This window comes from Camelus ferus, chromosome 29, assembly GCF_009834535.1.
Source record: "Camelus ferus isolate YT-003-E chromosome 29, BCGSAC_Cfer_1.0, whole genome shotgun sequence".
Classification (NCBI taxonomy): domain Eukaryota; kingdom Metazoa; phylum Chordata; class Mammalia; order Artiodactyla; family Camelidae; genus Camelus; species Camelus ferus.
The window spans coordinates 20,629,370-20,648,671 of NC_045724.1; the positions used below are offsets into that span (position 1 = coordinate 20,629,370).

Consider the following 19,302-nt stretch of genomic DNA (forward strand, 5'->3'; position numbering starts at 1 on the left):
GGAGAGCTGGTGAGGTGCTGAATGATGCAAGTGAACATGCCAGGCACCAAAAGCGCCATATTCTTAGTCTCCGAGCAGAGGAAAGGAGAGGTGCTGGCTCCAGTGAGCGCCGGCCTGAGAACTGGCCTGTGAGCTCTGATTTGGCTCTGGTGCCTCCTGGGCCCTGGAACAAGGCCTCTCCTGGGGCCCTTTACCAGGTCCAGCCTCTCAGCTGTGCCTGAGTTTTCCCAGCTGGTCCCTCTATCCCACTTGCTCTCAGTCTCCCGGGCTCCTCGTCTATCACACTTACCCTTCCCTCCTCCACTTTCCTGGATCCTCCCTTAGTCTCAGGGAAATTCTTTTCTCATCTTGGTTTATCCCCTTCTATCTTTCTTTAGAACCCTCTTTTCCTCCTATTATTACTTAATAGACTTTGATGGACCATTAAACTCAGAAAACAAATCATTAGCCACTGAAAAACTCATTCTCCTTCCCAGAGCCTCCCTGGAGGGAAAATATTTGCATTCCATTCTTTCAGTGCAGCAAAGAAAGAGGAACCAACCAACAAACAAACAAACAAGCAGAGCTCATGCCCAGCGCAGCAGCACCTTAAGGAATTTCAAGGAAAATGGAAGATGCGATCTTTGAGATTTGATAATCTGATAAAGGAGGAGGTTGGGTGGGGAAATGAAAATATAAAGTTCACAGTGAAATTGTAGCAGAAGTAAATTAATGTATAAAAATCCACTGGAGGAGAAAAGTAATAATCAGATATTGGAGTAGTCCGACTAGGAAGATTTTAAGAGAAAGGAACTTTGGAATAGCTACTGAAGAAGAGAAAGAATGTGAACCGTAAGAGAAGAGGTTGTCCCTGGTGAGAAAATAAGGAATGTCTGAAGCCACAGGCAGAAACAAGAGAACTATATTTTGAACATACAAGCAGAATTTTTTTTTTTTTTTTTGGTGGGAGTAGGTAATTAGGTTTATTATTTATTCTTGTAGGAGGCACTGGGGATTGAACCCAGGACCTCATGCGTGCTAAGCACATGCTCTACCACGAGCTATACTCTCCCCGTAGATTTTCTTTACATGACTGGGAATGGGGAGCAGCAGATCCAAGAAATAGAGTTCATTCATGAACTTGAGCATTTACCTGGCAGGCCCAGAATTCAGGACAGGCCAATAGACTCTTCTGCCCATGGTACCATCAGTAGCTGTTATGTCGAGTGAATAAGGCTTTTAACTTCTTTGTGCCTCCCTGTCATGACCTGTAGATGTGGATGACTTTGGTTCATCTAACTTCCTTCCTCAAGTCTGAGAGGGACATTATGAGGCCTAATAATAAAGACGAGAAAACACGGCGACCCCTGGGCAAAGCCCCAGACCTGAGGCAGTCAGACGTGCTCAGGGCCAGCCAACCAGGAGAGAAGCCACTCTAACTGGGAAAGCACCAAGCCAGCCGGAGCCTGTGGCGCCTTGGCAAACACTTACAGAGGACACATGTATTGTAGAAGGAGGAAGACCTGGCTTGGTAAGATTTAACCAACAGTGATCAGGACAAGATAGGTTCCAGGTTCAAAATAGCCTCTCTGGACTGGAGGATTATTGGACTGGGAACTACACAGAAAGACATTTTCCCCTGAAGCCATCAGTATTACATGGCAATACTTAATTCTTTATGCAATGACCACAATCAAATTTTAATTTTGAAATTCTGTTATACCTTAATAAAGCATAAGCATCTGTCAAGTCAGCAACAAGCGAAGGAAAATACAATTGGGCAAAATCTCTGAGTGAACTGACCTTCCTTTGAGTGACAGGAATAATGGCTACAGTCAGAGGGAGCTGGACGGAACCCTGTGTCCATCTGGGCTCCTGTGATTATCAGGGAAATACCACAATCATTTTTATCTTTGAAACTTGGGCTTTTACTTTTTCCCTTGTAAATAAGTCACCTAGAAGGTAGTATGTTTTCCTTTAGCTCAGAAATAAATTGCAGCTAGAAGAAAACATTTTCCTTTGAAAATGTGGTACAAACTAATTTCTAGTTTCTTTTGACTATTCAATTACAGATATTAGCAAGAGAAATAGCAGAAAGAAGCCCATCCATCGAGTAGAGCGTTTAATAAAAATACAAAGGAAAAAATATGAATATATTAAATTGTAAGTACACTGCACTGCAGACACACTGAGTGACAAATATTCTGTTCCTTGACTACCAAAATCAAATGTTCAAGGGCTGTCTCCCTAGTTGTTCTGGTTATATATGAAAAATGTATTAAGAATTATTAAAGGAAGAAAAATTAGTAATGAAAACTGACTACAAACTCCATTAATATTCAAATAAAGTGCAGTTAATTAGTTCACTTAAAAAAACAAATAAGAAACTCACTGGAAGGTTATGCCAAGACTCTGAAGTACTAGCCACAATATTCTTGATAATTACTATGCTTTACAGCATCATGTATTTCTTTAAAAAAATATATAAAACTCTCATATAAAACTGTTCTTCAAAAATGTAGTTAAGGATCAGTCAAAATGATGTGCCAAGTCATTGGGAATTAGAGGACAAATTAACAAATTAACAAAACACCCAACACATTGGAGGATCAGCAGAGATTATCTTCTGTGCAGAAAACGGCAGTTGCTGGCGTAGTTCATTTGTTGCTTTCGGAAAGAGCAGGGTTTCCTGGGTGTGAACAGAAGACCACCAGAAGCATGAGACACTGCATCTAAGAATTCAGAATCAAATAATTGAAGGTAGAGCTGATTAAACATAACATAATGCAAGTGATTTTGTTTCTTTGTTAACTTCAGATCTCCACCAGTCTTTAATGTACCATTAGCACATTATGAAGTCTAAGAAAGAGCAATGCCAGGCAGCATTCCCTGATCCTATTTAAACATGAGATTTTTATTTACAGACCTATGATTAATATTCTATGGTCCTATTTTTGTTTCACAAAATACCTCATAGTCTTTCATGGAGAATGCTTTGGGGAGTTAGAGTGTGGAAACACTCTGATGCAAAAGAAGCATTAGATAAATTATATACCAACCAAGTGGAGTTTACTCTGCTTTAAGTTAAGGATCTGGCCCAAATATAAGCAAATTAAGAAAAAAAATAGACTTTTCTGCCTGTGTGTGTAGTGAGCCTCCTGTTCTTTGTGAGTGAGGAGAAAAGGTAAGGACTGAGAAGGAAAAAGAGAAGTGGGGTGGGACTAAGAGAAGGCATGATCAAGGTGGTAGACTCAACTCCTAGACCCTCAAACACTACCTCTTTTAAATGAAAGACACTAATGTCGAAGCTACAGTTTCTGTCCTAATAATCTACTTAGGGAGGAACATAAGAAACTCAGCGAATAATCCAGTAGGATAATTTGGTTAAACACAAGGTTCTAAGGAAGCAATTAGGAGGCAATATAACCTGATCTTGAAATGGGAGTTGAGACTTAGCGCAAGGTTAAGTTTTGCACATATGTTATCACAGAATAAGCAGGATCCTGAAGGGTGAGAAGGAAGTAGCCAGAACAATTTTGGGGAGGATACTTCATAGAGAGGGTTTAACCAATTACACATGAAAGAATAGACATCTCAAGAAGGACCCAAAACCACTGAGAACTTTGTATTCTGATAAGTGGAAAAATATTCATTATACACACATTGAATGAAAGAAAAGATCTTGCCTAAACGTTAGGCATTATGTTTTAGTCCTAATGTATCTGCTGACTGACGTGGAGACTTAGGGCATGAAAACACTTGGGATCCTAGTTTCCTAGTCTGTCAATAGTGGACGTTAACTGTAAGACTGAACGTGCTAGGAAGCTGTTTACAGGTTTAACAAAAACATGATATTGACAATGTTAGTAGTTTATGTTGAATAAAGGCACTGATGTTAACACTTTGTGTATGATAACAATGAGGACCCTGAGACCTTGAGGACTTAAGAGACTTTCTCAAGGTTTCACAGCTACTGGGACAGAACTGGGATCAAAATGAGACAAGATGATTTCAGAATCTGCACTCTTAACTATAGGCTGAATTGCCTCTTCATGCAGAAAGAAGAACTAATAATAAAAATAATCAGATTTTTATTATTTTCTTCCTCTAACGCTTCAAATCATATAAATAACACCTCTGTAAGAGAAAGAAGCAGCTTAAGTAAACTCCTTCAAATATGTCATATTTGGTTCAAAACATTTTCCAAATATTGAAGAACTAGGAGGTTAGATCGTCCCAAATAAATAAGTAAGTGAATATCTCAAACACTTTCAATTATTGGGGAAAATGAACTGTGTGTTAATCCCAAGTCTCTTATTTCTAGAGATTCAAGCTAACTTTTCAGGTGAGTCCCACGGAAAAGTATGGATTAGAATTGATAGAAGCACTGGAACAAAGACAGAGAACAATAAGCAACTGCCAAATTAACTGCAAGTAAATGTTAAAAACCACCTACCCTGTAGGCTTTCTGCTACTGTCTTTGAGGGCTGTCCAAAGGGACGTCTTCAGAGAATCCAGTTACCATGCCGCCCTGTTGCCCTCAGTGACTAACAATTTATGTGTGAGTTCCAAGGTGGACATGTCTATTTACCAAGAAAATTATGGTCAAATTTCATTAATTTTCAGATGAGGGTAAATATCTTAAGCCAATTCTTTATAATATTCCTTTAAATTAATTTTATTCTTGATATGAAGTGTTTTTATATATTGTAATGGCTAACTATACCAACTATAAACAAACAAAACCATGAAACAATGCAACAAATAATGACCCTTAGATTACACAGTCATCCATGAGAGTCATCCACCTTTAAAACAAGATTTTTTTTAAACAAATATATAACAATAAGGGTATTTCTGTCTTAATGAGAGATTTTTGTTTTGGAGACTACAGAGCAGAGTTGAAAGAACTCAAATGTTAAAGAAGCTGTACCTTTTTTACTTTCTTAGGGCAAATTACCACTGTGCCTCAGTTTCCTCACCTATCAATTAGAAACAGTAATACTTAGTCTGCAATGGTGAAAGAATAAATGGAAAAGTTAAATGTGTCAAGGATACATAAATCCTGCAACACATTGACACAGAAACAGCAGTCAGTAAAAAATATTATATGACCATTGACATTATTGGCACTATTATTAGAATTCATGCCCCAATCCTAAAGTCAACTATAAACCTACATTTTCATCTTTGTTATTTTATCTTAATATTAAAAAAGTCTTTTACAAGAAAATCAGAAAGAAATTTGAAGCCAATTTATATCATTCTGTTGGATATCCACATAGATGGACATACTGATTTAACCCACAAAATTAATGTTGAATATTACCAAAGGTAAAATGCAAAACAAAACCAAACAGAACAAAACAGAACAAAACAAAATACATCTATCCAAACAAAGTGGAGAAAAATAAGGTATAAGGATGCTGGTGAGAGCCATTTGAGGGTTTTCAGCTACACCAATGACAGTAAATATGCTGCAGCTTCTTTGTTCTTGATGAAATAAAATAGTCCCTATTGAGTAATGGAACTTAGTTCCTGTCTTAAAGGAATAATTACAGAATAATAATGGGATCACTAAGAAATTTATGAGTGTAAAATAAGTGTCTTTACCATAATACCAAGATATGATGAAGTAAAGTAAGTCAACAGCCCCATCTTATCAAAGGCACTTGAAAGTGTTAATGTCTTCCAAATGTCAAAACAACGCTACAATTTAGTTAAAAAATAGTCAAATTCTTTGAGTGTGTGTTAACAAAACACATGAAATATATGCTTAAAAGCCTAAAGTTTTACATTTTAAGCTAGTTTCTTTGAAGTCTTAAAAAAGAATTTCAAGGTATAGTACCATTTTCATTGTATCTCCAGGGCCAGGCCAGCTTCACTGCATGAGACCAGTGCAGTCACACAGGGCAGTGCTGAGAAGGGTCCCATGCTTAGGGTAAAATGCTTTGTGGTTGGCACCTTAGAGTTCTTAACAATTTTATCTGAATTTATTTGTGTTTTGTAAGTGAAGTCCCATGGGACAATGGAGCATGTGCCACAAGCTTGGACTCTTGACTCGGATGATCCTGCCTCCTACCAGCCTCTCTGGCATGGGTTCTCCCCTGCTATTTAATCCCTCCCTTGATGTCCTTGCCCTCTACCCATGGTGGGCACCTGTGTGCAGGGAGAGCTGAGTTTAGACGTATATCCTCCTGTGTCTTAGGGTGGGAGCACCATGGCTTATTCATGAGTGACTACCAACCTGTCATGCACATCTGAAGAGGTACCAAGCGTGCCCTGGTACAAAAGTGGTGAACCTGGAAGATGTCTTGAATGCCTTGTGGAAGAAGATACAATTGTGGAAGAAGGCAAAAACCACAGGAAGTCAGCCTGGCAGCCTCGTGAGATCCTGGAGACAGACCCGCATAGCTCCATGATGCTCTGCTTCTTGCAGCAACGGGACACCCTGTTGTTGCCGAAACACAGCCTCCATACCCTGCTTACATAATTGAGACTCAAGGACAGAGTTTTGGATAAAGTAGAACAGGCAGCTTTATTTCTTTGCCAGGCACAGGAGGTCACAGTGGGCTAATGCCTCTAAGACTGTAAGCCTCCTGGGGAGAGAATGCAGAAGCTTTAATAGTAAAAGTTCAGGAGTCCAAGGGGCGGAGCTAGTTTCCGTAGAGATAGTATACAGGATATTGCAAAAAGTTGTTGCAAAATTGTTCTTGTTTTTGCAGATGCAAAAACCCCTCTGCTGGGTATGAAGTTTACCTCTGGCTTTGGGACTCTCTTAATATTCTTGTACCTAGAACAAAAGATGCATAAGAAGGGGCTCTGTGGAAAACAGCTCTAGAGAAAAACTGGTATAGTTTAAAGTCAGGTTGATAAATGCTTTTAGCCTCTTATGCAGGCTGAGGCCTGGGACCTCCTGCTGTATGCTAAGGGCTGCAGCTGGAACAACAGGACACAAGGAAATCACTAGGGGGTCAAGAGGAGGGCGCTGGGGTCAGAAGCAGGGCACTGAGCATGATCCCTGCCCTCAGCACCACGAGGGGATTGGGCGGGCTACCCAAGCCTCCCTCCTCTCCAGCCCCACTCTGGTCAGCAAGAGCATGAGAAAAAAAAAAACATTTAAACCATCATACAGTGAAGCAGTTAGAGACACTGTTATAGATATCAGATGGTCATTGGTGATGACAGTAAGGTCCTTCTCAGTTACACTGTGTGCAGAAACAGAAGGCTGAGAACACGCAGGTGGCAGGTGCTGTCCTGGCTGGGCGCAGGCAGGTGGAGGGGTTGCAGCTGCCGGGCCAGGCCTGGCAGGCTCTCCGCAGAGAACAGAAGGAGCCGGTGGCTGTGCTAAGGGAGCTGCGTGAGGAGGAGACGGCTGGGCCCAGGAGCAGAAGGCTGTCAAGGTCAAGGGCTCGTGACCCAGCATGCTGGGACTGGGCAAGCTGCCTCTGAGAACAGTCGAAATGGTACCCAGGCCCAAAGCAGTGATGGAATTTGCTGAAGGACAGGCCTGAGCAGTCCCCACTGCCACTGTGTCTTTGGGGCTCCCTTGGGGTCACACACACACTACCTTTAGATGCCTCCTCATTTTCTGCTAACTTGAGGATTCTTGGCCAGCTGCCACTCTGGGAATCAGACACCATGCTTTCTCTTTTCTAGTTTGAGGTCAACACGATCCACAGTCCCGCCACCCTAACACACACACACACACTCAGGTTTCTGAGTCCTTCCTAGGACCTGGCTTGGGGAATCTGTTTTCAGTCCCCACCGATTGCCCCTTGCTGGCCAGCCCAAGGGCCCTTAAAAAAAGTCCCTTGGAGCGGCCTGTCCATTGTGTGCTGCGGCAGGGAGCCTGTGGGAAGAGAAGTAGTGGAGGAAGTGGAGAATCCCATTGCCTGAGGGAGCACAACATTAAATCGCAAATAAAATATACTAGGATGAATCAAGAAATAGCATGGAAGAAATGAGTTTTACATATTCATGCCTTTAATGACATTTTTTCCTGCTCTTTGAATAAGCAGCTCCACATTTTTACTTTTCGAGCGCACTCACAAATTATGTAACCATCCCTGCCTAGTGCCTGTTGTCCAGGCACACAGTTGGCACTCAGTGCATTTCTTTAATGGATGCTGAATGTACTCTTCATTAAAGAGGCTACCATTGTCAATCTTGACAATTTCATTTATCAAATAGCGAGAAATTACTTTATATTTCTCCGTCAAGGAGAATGTATCTTCTTAAGTACAAAGTGGGCAGGGTAAGGGTAGCTAGTGTCACATTTTTGGCTGATTAGAGAACCTTGCTAGAGTTCTTGTTCTTGTCCCGAATTAGCTATGGGGGAGAAAAAAAAAAAAAAAAAAAAGAAGATCCAGGACCACATTATGCCTAAATCCAGTACCTTTTACTCTTGCTTAATCGCAAGAACAGTAAGGAGTCCAACTTACAGAGCTCAAAGCATTTTTTCCTTCAAGTAATTCCATTTTTGTTTTGTTTTTTCTTACTCTAAGCTTGACTTTTGTATAAGACTTGGGGAAAAAAGTTTGAAAATCACTACCAGAAGAGCCATCTTTACAAATAAAAAATCTGGAGAGTTCCACTTTTGAGAAGACAAAGTGGATATAATTTTCTCTGTTCCTTCCACTAAATACAACAAAAATCCCTGGATATTTGCTTTCTTTCTTCTTTTGAGGTTTTTAAATTATGTTTATGGTTGAAGAAAAAAATTATCATCTTGTCTGATGTGGTTCTAAATGTATGTAGAGGAAATATAAATACAATTATAGTGTAAACAAAGCAGGGTAAAAGGAAATAGTTTCTGTAGTTCACTTGAACTGGTAAAATGATGACACCAATAGGCTATAAGTTATGTAAGTGTAATTTAATACCTAGAGAACATCAAATATGTATATATAAATAAACTCAAAAACACTAAGTAAATCAAAATGGAATTCTAATAAATATACAAGTAGCCCAGAGGATTGGAAGAAGAAATTGAGTGGGATCAGTCTGATTTCAAGACGATTTAACTACAATAATCAAGAATGTGTGATTTTTTTGAGAAAGACACACAGATCAATGGAACGGAAGAGAGAACCTAGAAATAAATATACCCACACAAATCTGCCCAGTTGGGTTCTGATGAAGGTGGAAATGCTGGAAGGATAACCTTTTCAACAAACGGTGCTGGAGGAATTAGGCATTCACAAGCATGAATTAGTCTCAGTCTAAGCCTTGTGTCTTAGTTGAAAATTCCCTCCATATGGATCACAGACTTAACTGTAAAGCGTAAAACTATAAAACTTTTAGGGGGAAACAAAAGAAAATTTTAGAGATCTAGGACTAAGCAAAGATTTCTCAGACTTAACACCAAAAGCATGATTCTTAGAATTTTTGAAAAAATCATAAAGTGGATTCAACAAAGTTAAAAGGTTTATTATGCAAGATAGGTTGTTAAGAAGATTAAGAGATAAGCTGCACAGTGTGAGAAAATATTTACAGACCACATATTTGACAAAGGATAGTATCTAGAGTGTATAAAGAACTCTCAATTATCTATAGCGAAGGAAGCAAACAATCCAATTAGAACATGGAACTAAGATATAAAAAGGTAATTCACTGAAGAAGATATATGAACAGGGAATAAGAACAGGAAAAGGTGTTCACATCATTGGCCATTTGAGAGATGCAAATTAAAACTGCAATTAAATACTACTACACACCTATCAGAATGGCAAAAACAAAACAGAACAAGTGACAGTGCCCAATGCTGGCAAAGACGCAGAGAAACCAGATGTCTTATATTTTACTGGCAAAAATGTAAAATGGCACAGTCACTCCAGAAAACTAATGACGTGTTTTCAAACACACAGCCCAGGGATTGTAGATCTAGAACTTTATACTGAAGAGCTAAAGATTTTTGTGCACACAAGAACCTGTACGAGTGTAACTGCAGCTTTATTCATAGTAGCTCCGAACTGGAAACAACCCAGGTGCCTTTCACACAGAGACCAGCTTTAGAAGAGCAACATGAGCGATCCTTGTGGCGATGGAGAAGGTCTGCATCTTGATTGTGACAGCGTCAGGCTGTGACACTGTGCTGTATAGTTTTGCACAATGTTATCTCTGGGGGAAGTGAGGTCACAGTTCTCTCTGTATTATTTCAAATTACAACTGCTCGTGAATCTTCAGTGATCTCTACATAAAATACTTAACTTAAAAACTAAAAAATATTAAATCTTAGATTTATCAACATCTAAGAAGGGATGATAACCACTGCATTAAATAGATTATGCTTTTCAACATTTAGGTTCGTTAATAGCTCGAGAATTTTAAAAGGTAAAACCTTGCACCTGTGTCTTAGATAAGTTCTTTCTGTCTTCAACTGCTTCTAACACTATGAAATGAAAAATGGAGTAATGTGACCCCAAAACCCCTGATATAAAAATGATCACTTGGTATTTGCCAACAAAACAATAAAGTGAAAATAGCCTTGGTTCAGGCAAAATCATTGCAAAATTGCCACAAATTGAAACAAAGTGAAAATTAGAGTGCTACTCAAACCTGGAAGAGGAATTTATTGAATAATACACTATGGTCATGAAAGTGTTAATGCATATTTTTTAAAACCCTAGTTCACACACTTACCTACTTCCCAAAGACCTTTGCATTCTAGTATTTTAATATATGCCTTGGGTGTTTATTAATAGGCACTTTGTAAAATCATTCAGGCCACTGGCTCCCTTCCTTTTAGTGACGGGAAATAGTAATTTACTAAATAGCAACTCATTAATGCGAAAGAGTTAATGGAAAGACTACGTTATGCATTTTAATAATCTACTTCAATAAATATAAGCACATAATGATGATTATTTAGAAATATAAGCAGCAATAGTAAATCTAAATAAAGCCATTATTTACAAAGTTGAGGCCAGTAATATTTTCCCACATATTGGTAGGATGAAAATGATTTTTTGTCTTTTATTCTAGATTGTTGGTAATTTAGAATTAAGAAGAAAAGAAAATTGTTTCTGGGGAAGTCCGAGAAAAGAACTTGAACTAGGGACGACGATGGCCGCTCTTTCCCCTTGGAATTGTTCTGGGTTTTATTAAGTGATCTACATTCCCTCTCCTCTTGCTTCACTCGCACGGCAGAGCATTGCAGCCATCGTAGTGTTGGTGCGTCTCGTCTGCTTTTTCTGCACGTTAGTGTCCCAGTGAGAGGGAACATGAAATGTCTCGGGGTGAGGGAGACATACGGTAAGACCGCCTCTCTCCTTTCATTTCCTGGAGCCAATCTGAATGAAGACTCAGAGACGAGGAGGAAAAGGAGCTGCCAAAAATAGACAATGGGAGAAGGAAAGTGAGGAGATGAGAAGAAAGCATCCCGGGATGAAAATGAGAAGCTGGAAATTGGTCATTTTCCCTGTTACCATCTTCTGCTGTACTTTACATCTAAGAGCTTTTGTGGAGGAAGCATACACACTTTTCATATAACGGCGTAGAGAAAATTTATCTTTAGTTTAACGCACCTGTTCCTCATTGGATTTTTTTAGTCCATTTATTCCTTGGTACTAAAAAGACTCACAGGCAGAAGAAACAAAACAAAACTCTCTAAGTGCAGCAGTGAATTCCAGTTACTTTTCAAGTTTATTCAGTTATTATAGCCATGGATTAGCTTTCTATTTGTATATATATTTTTATTAAATACACATTCTTTAATTCCATATTCACTAATCTGCCAAATTTCCCACTTTTTTTTTTTTTTTGGAGCTTTCCTTGTTTGTACTTCTGAGGCCTGAAATTTGCTCCTGACAAGAACGTACACCAGTATGGTAGAAGTTAACTATTGGTCAATAACCATGGATCAGCCATGGCCTGATTTGTCCTTGGTGACGGGCTCTTAGCCCCTCTCCCAGTCATTTCTCTTACACAGGGCTTCAAATTTCATTATATTTTCCTCTGACTGCCCTTAACCACTTGTTCAAAGTATGCCAGTCCCAGCCTGGTGATGGGTAACCAGCCACGTGTTTGAGTGTGAGACTGGTCCCTGGTCCCTGGAAGGAGGCTCTGTTTAAAGTCTTTGATGACGCATCACAGAGGCTGGATGTCCAGGGCTTGTGCTCCATCAATCCCTAGGACTGAAAGTAACTGGCAGAGGTGCTCTACGAGGAAAAGACAAGAAATGTATTTGCTTCCCCAAAGCGTCCTTGGAGAAGACAGGAAGGCCTGGTGGGGATTTACAGCACTGCAAAATCTGCTTTCTGCCTCTGTCTCAAAGAGGGCCTAGGACAGGCGTATTCCAGACCCACTCCTCTTGCTTCTGTAGCCTGCTGTCTGTGCCAGGAGGCTGAACCACATGGGCTGCATCAACCGGCTCCGCCCTGACAGACGAAGAGCTGGGTTCAGCTAATGGGGACCTTGGCCAGTGAAGGAAAGAGTACCCATTCCCCTTCCCTACCTAAGATGTGCCTCTTGACAAAAGGTCTCTTCTCTTCAGGACCCTTTTCATTCATACCTACCTATTCTTTTGTGTTTCAGTAATTCCTTTCATCCATGACTCCTCTGGACCAGGTGTAAGAACAGCCAGCACCGTTAGCCCCTGGTCATTCAACCTGAGTTTCCTCATCCGTGTGGCTTCCCTGCATTCAGCACACACCTTGTGAATAGTCCTTTTGAAAAGAGATCCTCCCTGAATGAGGCTAATTTGTGTGTTGTTTTCCTGTTGAAATCCTGGTTGATATTTAGTCAATAATGAATAGTTAATATTTATTAAGTGTTTACTCTTCTAAAAGATTTATGGGCATTGAATCATTAACTCCTCCCAACAGGACCCATCACGAGGTCCTGTTATCATCCCTGCTTTGCAGCTGCGGACAGACCTGAACCCTACGCCCAGGCTGCACAGTGAGAAAGTGCTGGGATGTGACCTGCACCAAAGCATCCTGTCTCCGGAGTGTGGGCCCTGCACAGACGCCCCATGGCTGAGCACATCTAGAAATGCAGGAGGGTTGCCATTCTCCTGCTCCTTCAGAAGTCCTGGGGACAGTCATTTACATTTTTAGCTAATTTAATCTATAAAGAGTTACCTTGTCTTAATTTGCATTTTGTTGATTAATGATGAATATTTATTTCCGTATGTTATCCCTAGCTATTTGTCCTCAAAAGAGACTGTCTTTTTATGGTCTTTGACTGTTTATCTGTTGAGGTCTTTGGGTACTTTTCCGATCTTATGAGCTCTTTATGAAATAAAATATTCTTAGTTCTATGCATTTCAGTTTTAATTATATTTTAGACACACAAGTTTATGTATTTTTTCTTTGTAATTTAATTCACTTAGAAAAGGTGTTTTTTATTATTAAAGAAAGATGTGGTCATTAAAATATGTTTATTAAACACATAGAAGGAAAGGAAATAAAATAAAGCTCCTTCAGAATCATGCCAATCAGAGGTAGCCATTGTTCCCAATGTGAGCTACCTTTTGAAGGCTTTATTGGAATGTTTGTAAATGATGTTTTACCGTATATACCATTTGGAAACTTTTACATTTAAAGCATTGTGAATATCTTTGCATTTCTTCACATTTTGGTGTATGTTATCAGATTTGATTTTCATACATAAAATTTGTAATTAAAATAAAATGCATGCTCACTGTAAAATATTCAACTAATAAAAATATTCCCCTCTGTCATCACTGTCACACTCTGAATAGAGAGATACTTGTCACAGTTTGCTGTATGACCTCAGGATCTCTTCTTACAAACCGCAAACATACATGCATCGTTATCACACGGGCATAGTGTTGGTTTAACTTACCTTCTAGATTTGAATATTTGTGTTGTTTCCAGAGTTTTACTATTATAGGGAAACTCAAGGCTCATAATAGCCTACCTGCTCAAGGATATATGGACATTATATTTGAGATAATAATGGATCAAAAGCTCAAGCTATAACTTTCTGTGGGATACTAAAGTCAGATGGCATTTTCTTCCAGAACACCTTAAAGAGAAAAAAGTAAAATAATGAACTGCATCTTCTATCACATATTAATAACAAACAGCAATTTGCTTCAAAGAGAAATTTCCTTTTATAACAGTTATATCCCATTATTTAAAAATGACTTATGTTTATTGTAGAAAACTTAAAAACTACATATAAAAAAATGAAAGAAAATTTCTCATAATTCTCAATACCCCCAAATAGTCACATTTCTCATTTTAATGTAAATTCATTTATAACCCTTTATCCTTGTGGAAAATTCACACTTTACATGTAACTATCAAACATCCAAAGTCAGGAACAAACGATGCATTCATTCAACAAGCATTTATTGAGCCGCTGCTTTACAGCAGTGATGGCGAGAGTTAGGGCTGACAAGGGGGGCGAAGTCAGAGAGGGCGGTGGGGTATTGTTACTTTATGGTGAGTGGTCAGGGACGGCTTCTCTGATAAAGTGACAGGTGAGCAGAAAACTGAACAAAAGGAGGGAAGGAGTTCTTGACTATTTGGTAGAAAAGCATTCCAGTCAGAGGAAAAAGCCAGGTGAACAGAGAGAGGCCATATGGTTGGAGCTGAATGATTGAGAGGAAGTGACAGGAGCCTGAGGACCCCAAGGTGCGGCCCCTGGAAGGCCCTGGGCTTTTATCCTGAGAGAGATGAGATGCCTTGGTATGGTTTTGAGCAAGGGGGTGAAATTCACTGACGTTGCTGGCTGCTGTTTTGAGAGTAGACCCTGTGGTTCCCCTACATCCATCACCCACCTTGTGAATAGTCCTTTTGAAAAGAGAGCTCCCGTGAATTAGGCTAATTTGTGAGTTGTTTCCTTTTGAAACCCTGGTGGTGGGCGGGAGGTCAGGTGGAGTGTGGGTGGGGCAAGCGTGGTGGCCGGGGCCAGGGCAGTCATCTAGGTGACAGCTTTGTGATGTGTCAGACATAGGGGAATAACCCTTGGAAGGGACAGTGAGGACTGGCCGAGCCCCTCCGGAGAACTAGACTCACAGCTTATCAGTCTTTACCTTCCTGGCATCATGTAGCCTCCGGCGACACTGTGCTCCACAAATGCTCCTTAAAAGAACTTCTTCCCGGGACACCCAAGGTCCGGGCCAGCTGGACTTCCAGGCCAGAGGTCTCTCCCCTCTATTACTGTCTCCTTCAGAATCACTGTTTTCTGTCCTTCAGAACTTGTCTTAAACTCCCCTTCTGCTATGCCTTTTCCATGAACAATTCTTGCCCCTTTTAGAACCTCAGGAGTGTTGAACGGTCCACGTGTTCATTCAGCAGATACCTTCTGAGCACCTTCTATCCATCGAGCACTCCTGCCAGCTCTTGTAACAGATCAGGAAGTAACAGGCCAAAACCTCAAGGTGGTTATGCTCTCTCAGGGGAGGAGAGAAACATAAAATGTAAGTGAGTGGCAGAGGGTGCCGGAAGGTGAGACGTGTGAGGACGGAAACACACCTGGGGCCGCTCAGAGCTGGTGGCGGGGGCGCCTGCACAGCTGATGCCAGGGAACAACGCACGGCCAGGAAGATCGGCTGCACACGCTGCCTTGCACATTTCCACCGACGATGCTCCTCTGACCCTTCAAATAGCTCTGCTGCTGCTTCTCGTAGATTCTTTCCAATACATTTCTTCAAAGCTATGCCTGATATTAGCACTCTAACACAATGGGAAACTGTTTACTAGTTTGAAGAATAACAACATACATGTATGTAGATCATTTACGAGGTGCTTTCATGCCTAAAAAAATACGCAGTTGAACTCATGTCATTGTTATAGTAGATCTCACTTCCCCATTTTGTAAATAGAGATACTGAGATAAAGCACAAGATTTTATACAAAAATGTGACAGATTCAGAGATACAGCCCAGCTTCCTGAGGGAAAAAATATATATTCTTGAAAATTGTATCCTATGGTGATTTTTAATATAAATGGGTTTTTTTTGTCTTTGAGTCATCCTTCCATTGATGCAAAAAGCATACAGATAGTGTCAGCAAATGGTGCTGTTAAGTACATATTAATACAAATTAAAATAAGGAAAGCAACACTCACAGAGTTAATTATTTGTTACCAACTATACATATTGGATCAGAAATCTTAGGGTTCACAAGTCATACTTGATAAATGAAATTTGCTATTTTGTGTTGTATACAAAATTTTACAATTTTTCACGAGAAGCCTATTGGTTGATTTTGTGATAATTTTGGTCTTATTATGAGATCATGTGAGATCATTTGATCTCAGAATAATAAGGGAAAATGTGAAAAAAAGGTCAGGGAGGAAGAATATTGCATGGATGAGAATGAGAAGGCTATAGACTCAATCTTCACACAGTTCTCCTGGAGAGGGGCCTGCAAACTGCAGGCTGCCTGCACAATTGCACCTTCGTCCCCTCCCGCAGAAAGTAAGCTAGCTTCTTCCTAGAGAAGAAGGCACCCTCTGGGGCCTCAAATTAACCACTGGTAGGAAATTCAGTCTTAACGTACAGCTTCCCTTTCTCTGCACCATCCCTCCTATTTTGCTCTGGGAGTTATAACCTGGTTCTTGGGAAGTTGCTATTGTCCCTACTACAGAACCATGTGTCTTAAGCATGTTCACTGTGAGGACGTGAGTCTTTGCTTAATAAATTAGCACGATGGGGAACAGCTTTTCATTGGTTTGAACATCAAAGAATAAATCACTGACCTCTCACTTCCATTTTTCACAGAAAGAGCATGTCATACTCTTGGGAAGGGATTCTAAATTAGCCCGCTCTATGCACTCTTCCAACACCAAGGTTGACGCAGGACTTTTTCCAGAAGAACATCAGAAATGACAGGCATCGTGTGACTCGTCCAAGAGAAATCAAAGAGAGAGACACCTTCTGAGACCACTGTGGTCTCCTGCACATTCCGCAGCAGCCTTCGGGCCGGTAAATCTTTCTTCCTCCAAACTGTAATACCGTCCTAGTGCGTCATATATTGGAGTAATTGCCCCATCTCCTCCTACTGTGATATTATAGGAAAATACTTAGCTTTCCAACAGTCACACTTTCTCTGCTGTATCATATCATAATAGGAGCTAATTATCCCTTTTGGCCAGTGTTTTTATTTAAGAAGCAAAATTTCTACTTTAGAAAGAATTAGGGACAATCATTAAAAAAAAACAAAAAAGATCTAAACATTCTATGTCAAATGTCACACCAAACACAATGTAAAATTGATAGCCAAGGTCCCTGATTCATTTATGGCTGTTAGCCCTGCCGATTAGCCACAAAATGTGCACATCTGATGTCTTCTATTGAATTGCGGTGCATGGTTTCATATGCCAGCAGCGGGAAATGACTTGGAAAATACAAAAAAAAAAAAAAAGTGTAAAACTTTAGAACAACAGCTTAAAGTGTTTAATGAACTATAAACAGCTTCCACTGTTTAAACGTCTAGGAGCAGTGCAATGACAAAGAACAGCAAGGAAGGAATAGAAAACTGTGCAGTTTATAATTAGAACTATTAGGAATGCTGAAGTGGATAGAGAAAACAGCTCGTAAGGCTGAACTGCTCACCAAACCTGATACAAAACGCATACTCGAGGGTGCGTCTACACTAGCCGTTTAAAAGGAAACACATTAAAGCACATTTATATCTGCTCCATGTCAGCATGGAGGCAACAAAAACGCATTACACCCAAAGAATGCTTTCTATTCTGTGCAATAACATCTATATTATACATCACAATGATGGCCATTATTCTGGTGTCACTGCCATTGCATTCAATGCTAACGCTATGGGAAAACGGACTCTTTGTGAGGAACTTGAACGAAAAAAATGCTTGGTGGAAAACACAATGTTCATCAGTGAATTCATGTCACTCCCAAATAAAGTTTATTTGCCAATAATGCACGACTGTGCCTAAGGTAGGTATGTCTAAGATTTATCCTTTTACTTTTGTACTTGGAAGAGTTTGAGTAACTTCATTTGTTACGAATGAGTTGTTTTAGGGTTCTAGAGAGCTCCTTGGTGTTGTTAATTACAGTGTGACCGGGAGTCTAAGAAGAGCCATGTGTGAAAAGGGACAGAGAGGCTGTGCCAGGAATACGTCATCCTCCCTAGAGTGCCCATACCTCACAGTGTCCATAATAAAACAAAACAAACAAACAGAAACCCTTGCACAGTCTTTGTTCAGACCCAGTTATCTTAACTGCCTTGAAATTACTTCTTCACCATCGTCTGTTAAAGCACAGAGTGCCTGCAAATAGCAGTGACAAATTTCAAATATGGGTAAGGTCAAGGGAAGTGTGGTGACTGTTCATTTTGATATCAAAGATCCTTGACTGATCACAGTTGAGTTCCCCAAAGCTTTTGTTATTTGAAAGAGGCAGGTTTGAGAGTCTATGAATGGTGGCCCAAGTCTTGTTCTATTATTAACAAGCTGTGTGGCTTTGCATGTTGACTTAACCTCTCTGAATCTTGGATTCCTCTTTAGCTCTCTGACAACTCTGGAACTGACAGGGTTATGAGTAGAATGTGGACTGTATCATCCTGTAGGCTTCAAAAGCTCAGGGCCATCTCGACCTCCTCCCCTTTGGCTATCAGTCCCTTGGTTTGGTAGCACGACCCTTTCCCAGCCTCTACAAGAGGCTAGGAAACATGGAATTCTCAGCTTCTATGTTCTCTCTTGGAAATGAATTCCCCTGGGTCTCTCACATAAACTATCATCCGAGCGAGGGCAGTTTCAAGAATGAAAGGGGGCACTATGATAAGTACACCTACACCAAACACATACACCAGAACTATAACCAGCAAACTGATAGAGGCCATGGTCTCTGATAATCAACTAAATTATCTTTAGTTTCTGCACTGTTTGTGGGTCACAGGAAGAAGAAAAAAGAGTGTAAAACATGGTTTAATCCTCAAACAGTTTAACAAATAGGACAGAGTATAAAATCTGTCCACTGACTTAGGATACAGTGCAACCTGTGGTTGGGCGGCAGGGAGTCTGGTTCCATCAGAGGAGGCAGGAAGTAACCCTTGGGTCAATTCTTGAGGGAAGAGCGGCCATGAATTGGCAGAGAGGTGGTTTTGCGATGAGTGAATGTCAACAAAGGATAAGAGAAATAATGTTGGGTTAGTCTCTGCTCAGGGTCTTTTGTGAAAATTCTGAATTTATACCAGACTTCTGAAGGGTGTTGTTGCTGACCGCTTCCCAATGTATAGCACTAGAAGGAAAAGCAGGCCGTAAGAAGGAAAATTCCTTCATTCTCTTCTCCCTAATCACATAGATACACTGTAATTTATTCTTAGACTCATCTTCCTTCCGTCTTCTAGAAAGATCTCTCTTCTTTGGGTCATG

The 19,302-nt window shown here is 40.2% G+C and overlaps 1 long non-coding RNA gene across 1 annotated transcript; it reads right to left on the reverse strand.

Annotated features, from left to right (window-relative positions):
* Window positions 1–934: 934 nt before the first annotated feature.
* On the reverse strand, window positions 935–15,823 carry LOC116660530. The gene is made up of 3 exons (XR_004316119.1): window positions 15,813–15,823; window positions 4,913–4,920; window positions 935–1,062 (listed from the first exon to the last, which is right to left on the reverse strand). It is a non-coding gene; the product is annotated as an uncharacterized LOC116660530 (long non-coding RNA).
* Between the last annotated feature and the right edge of the window lie 3,479 nt (window positions 15,824–19,302).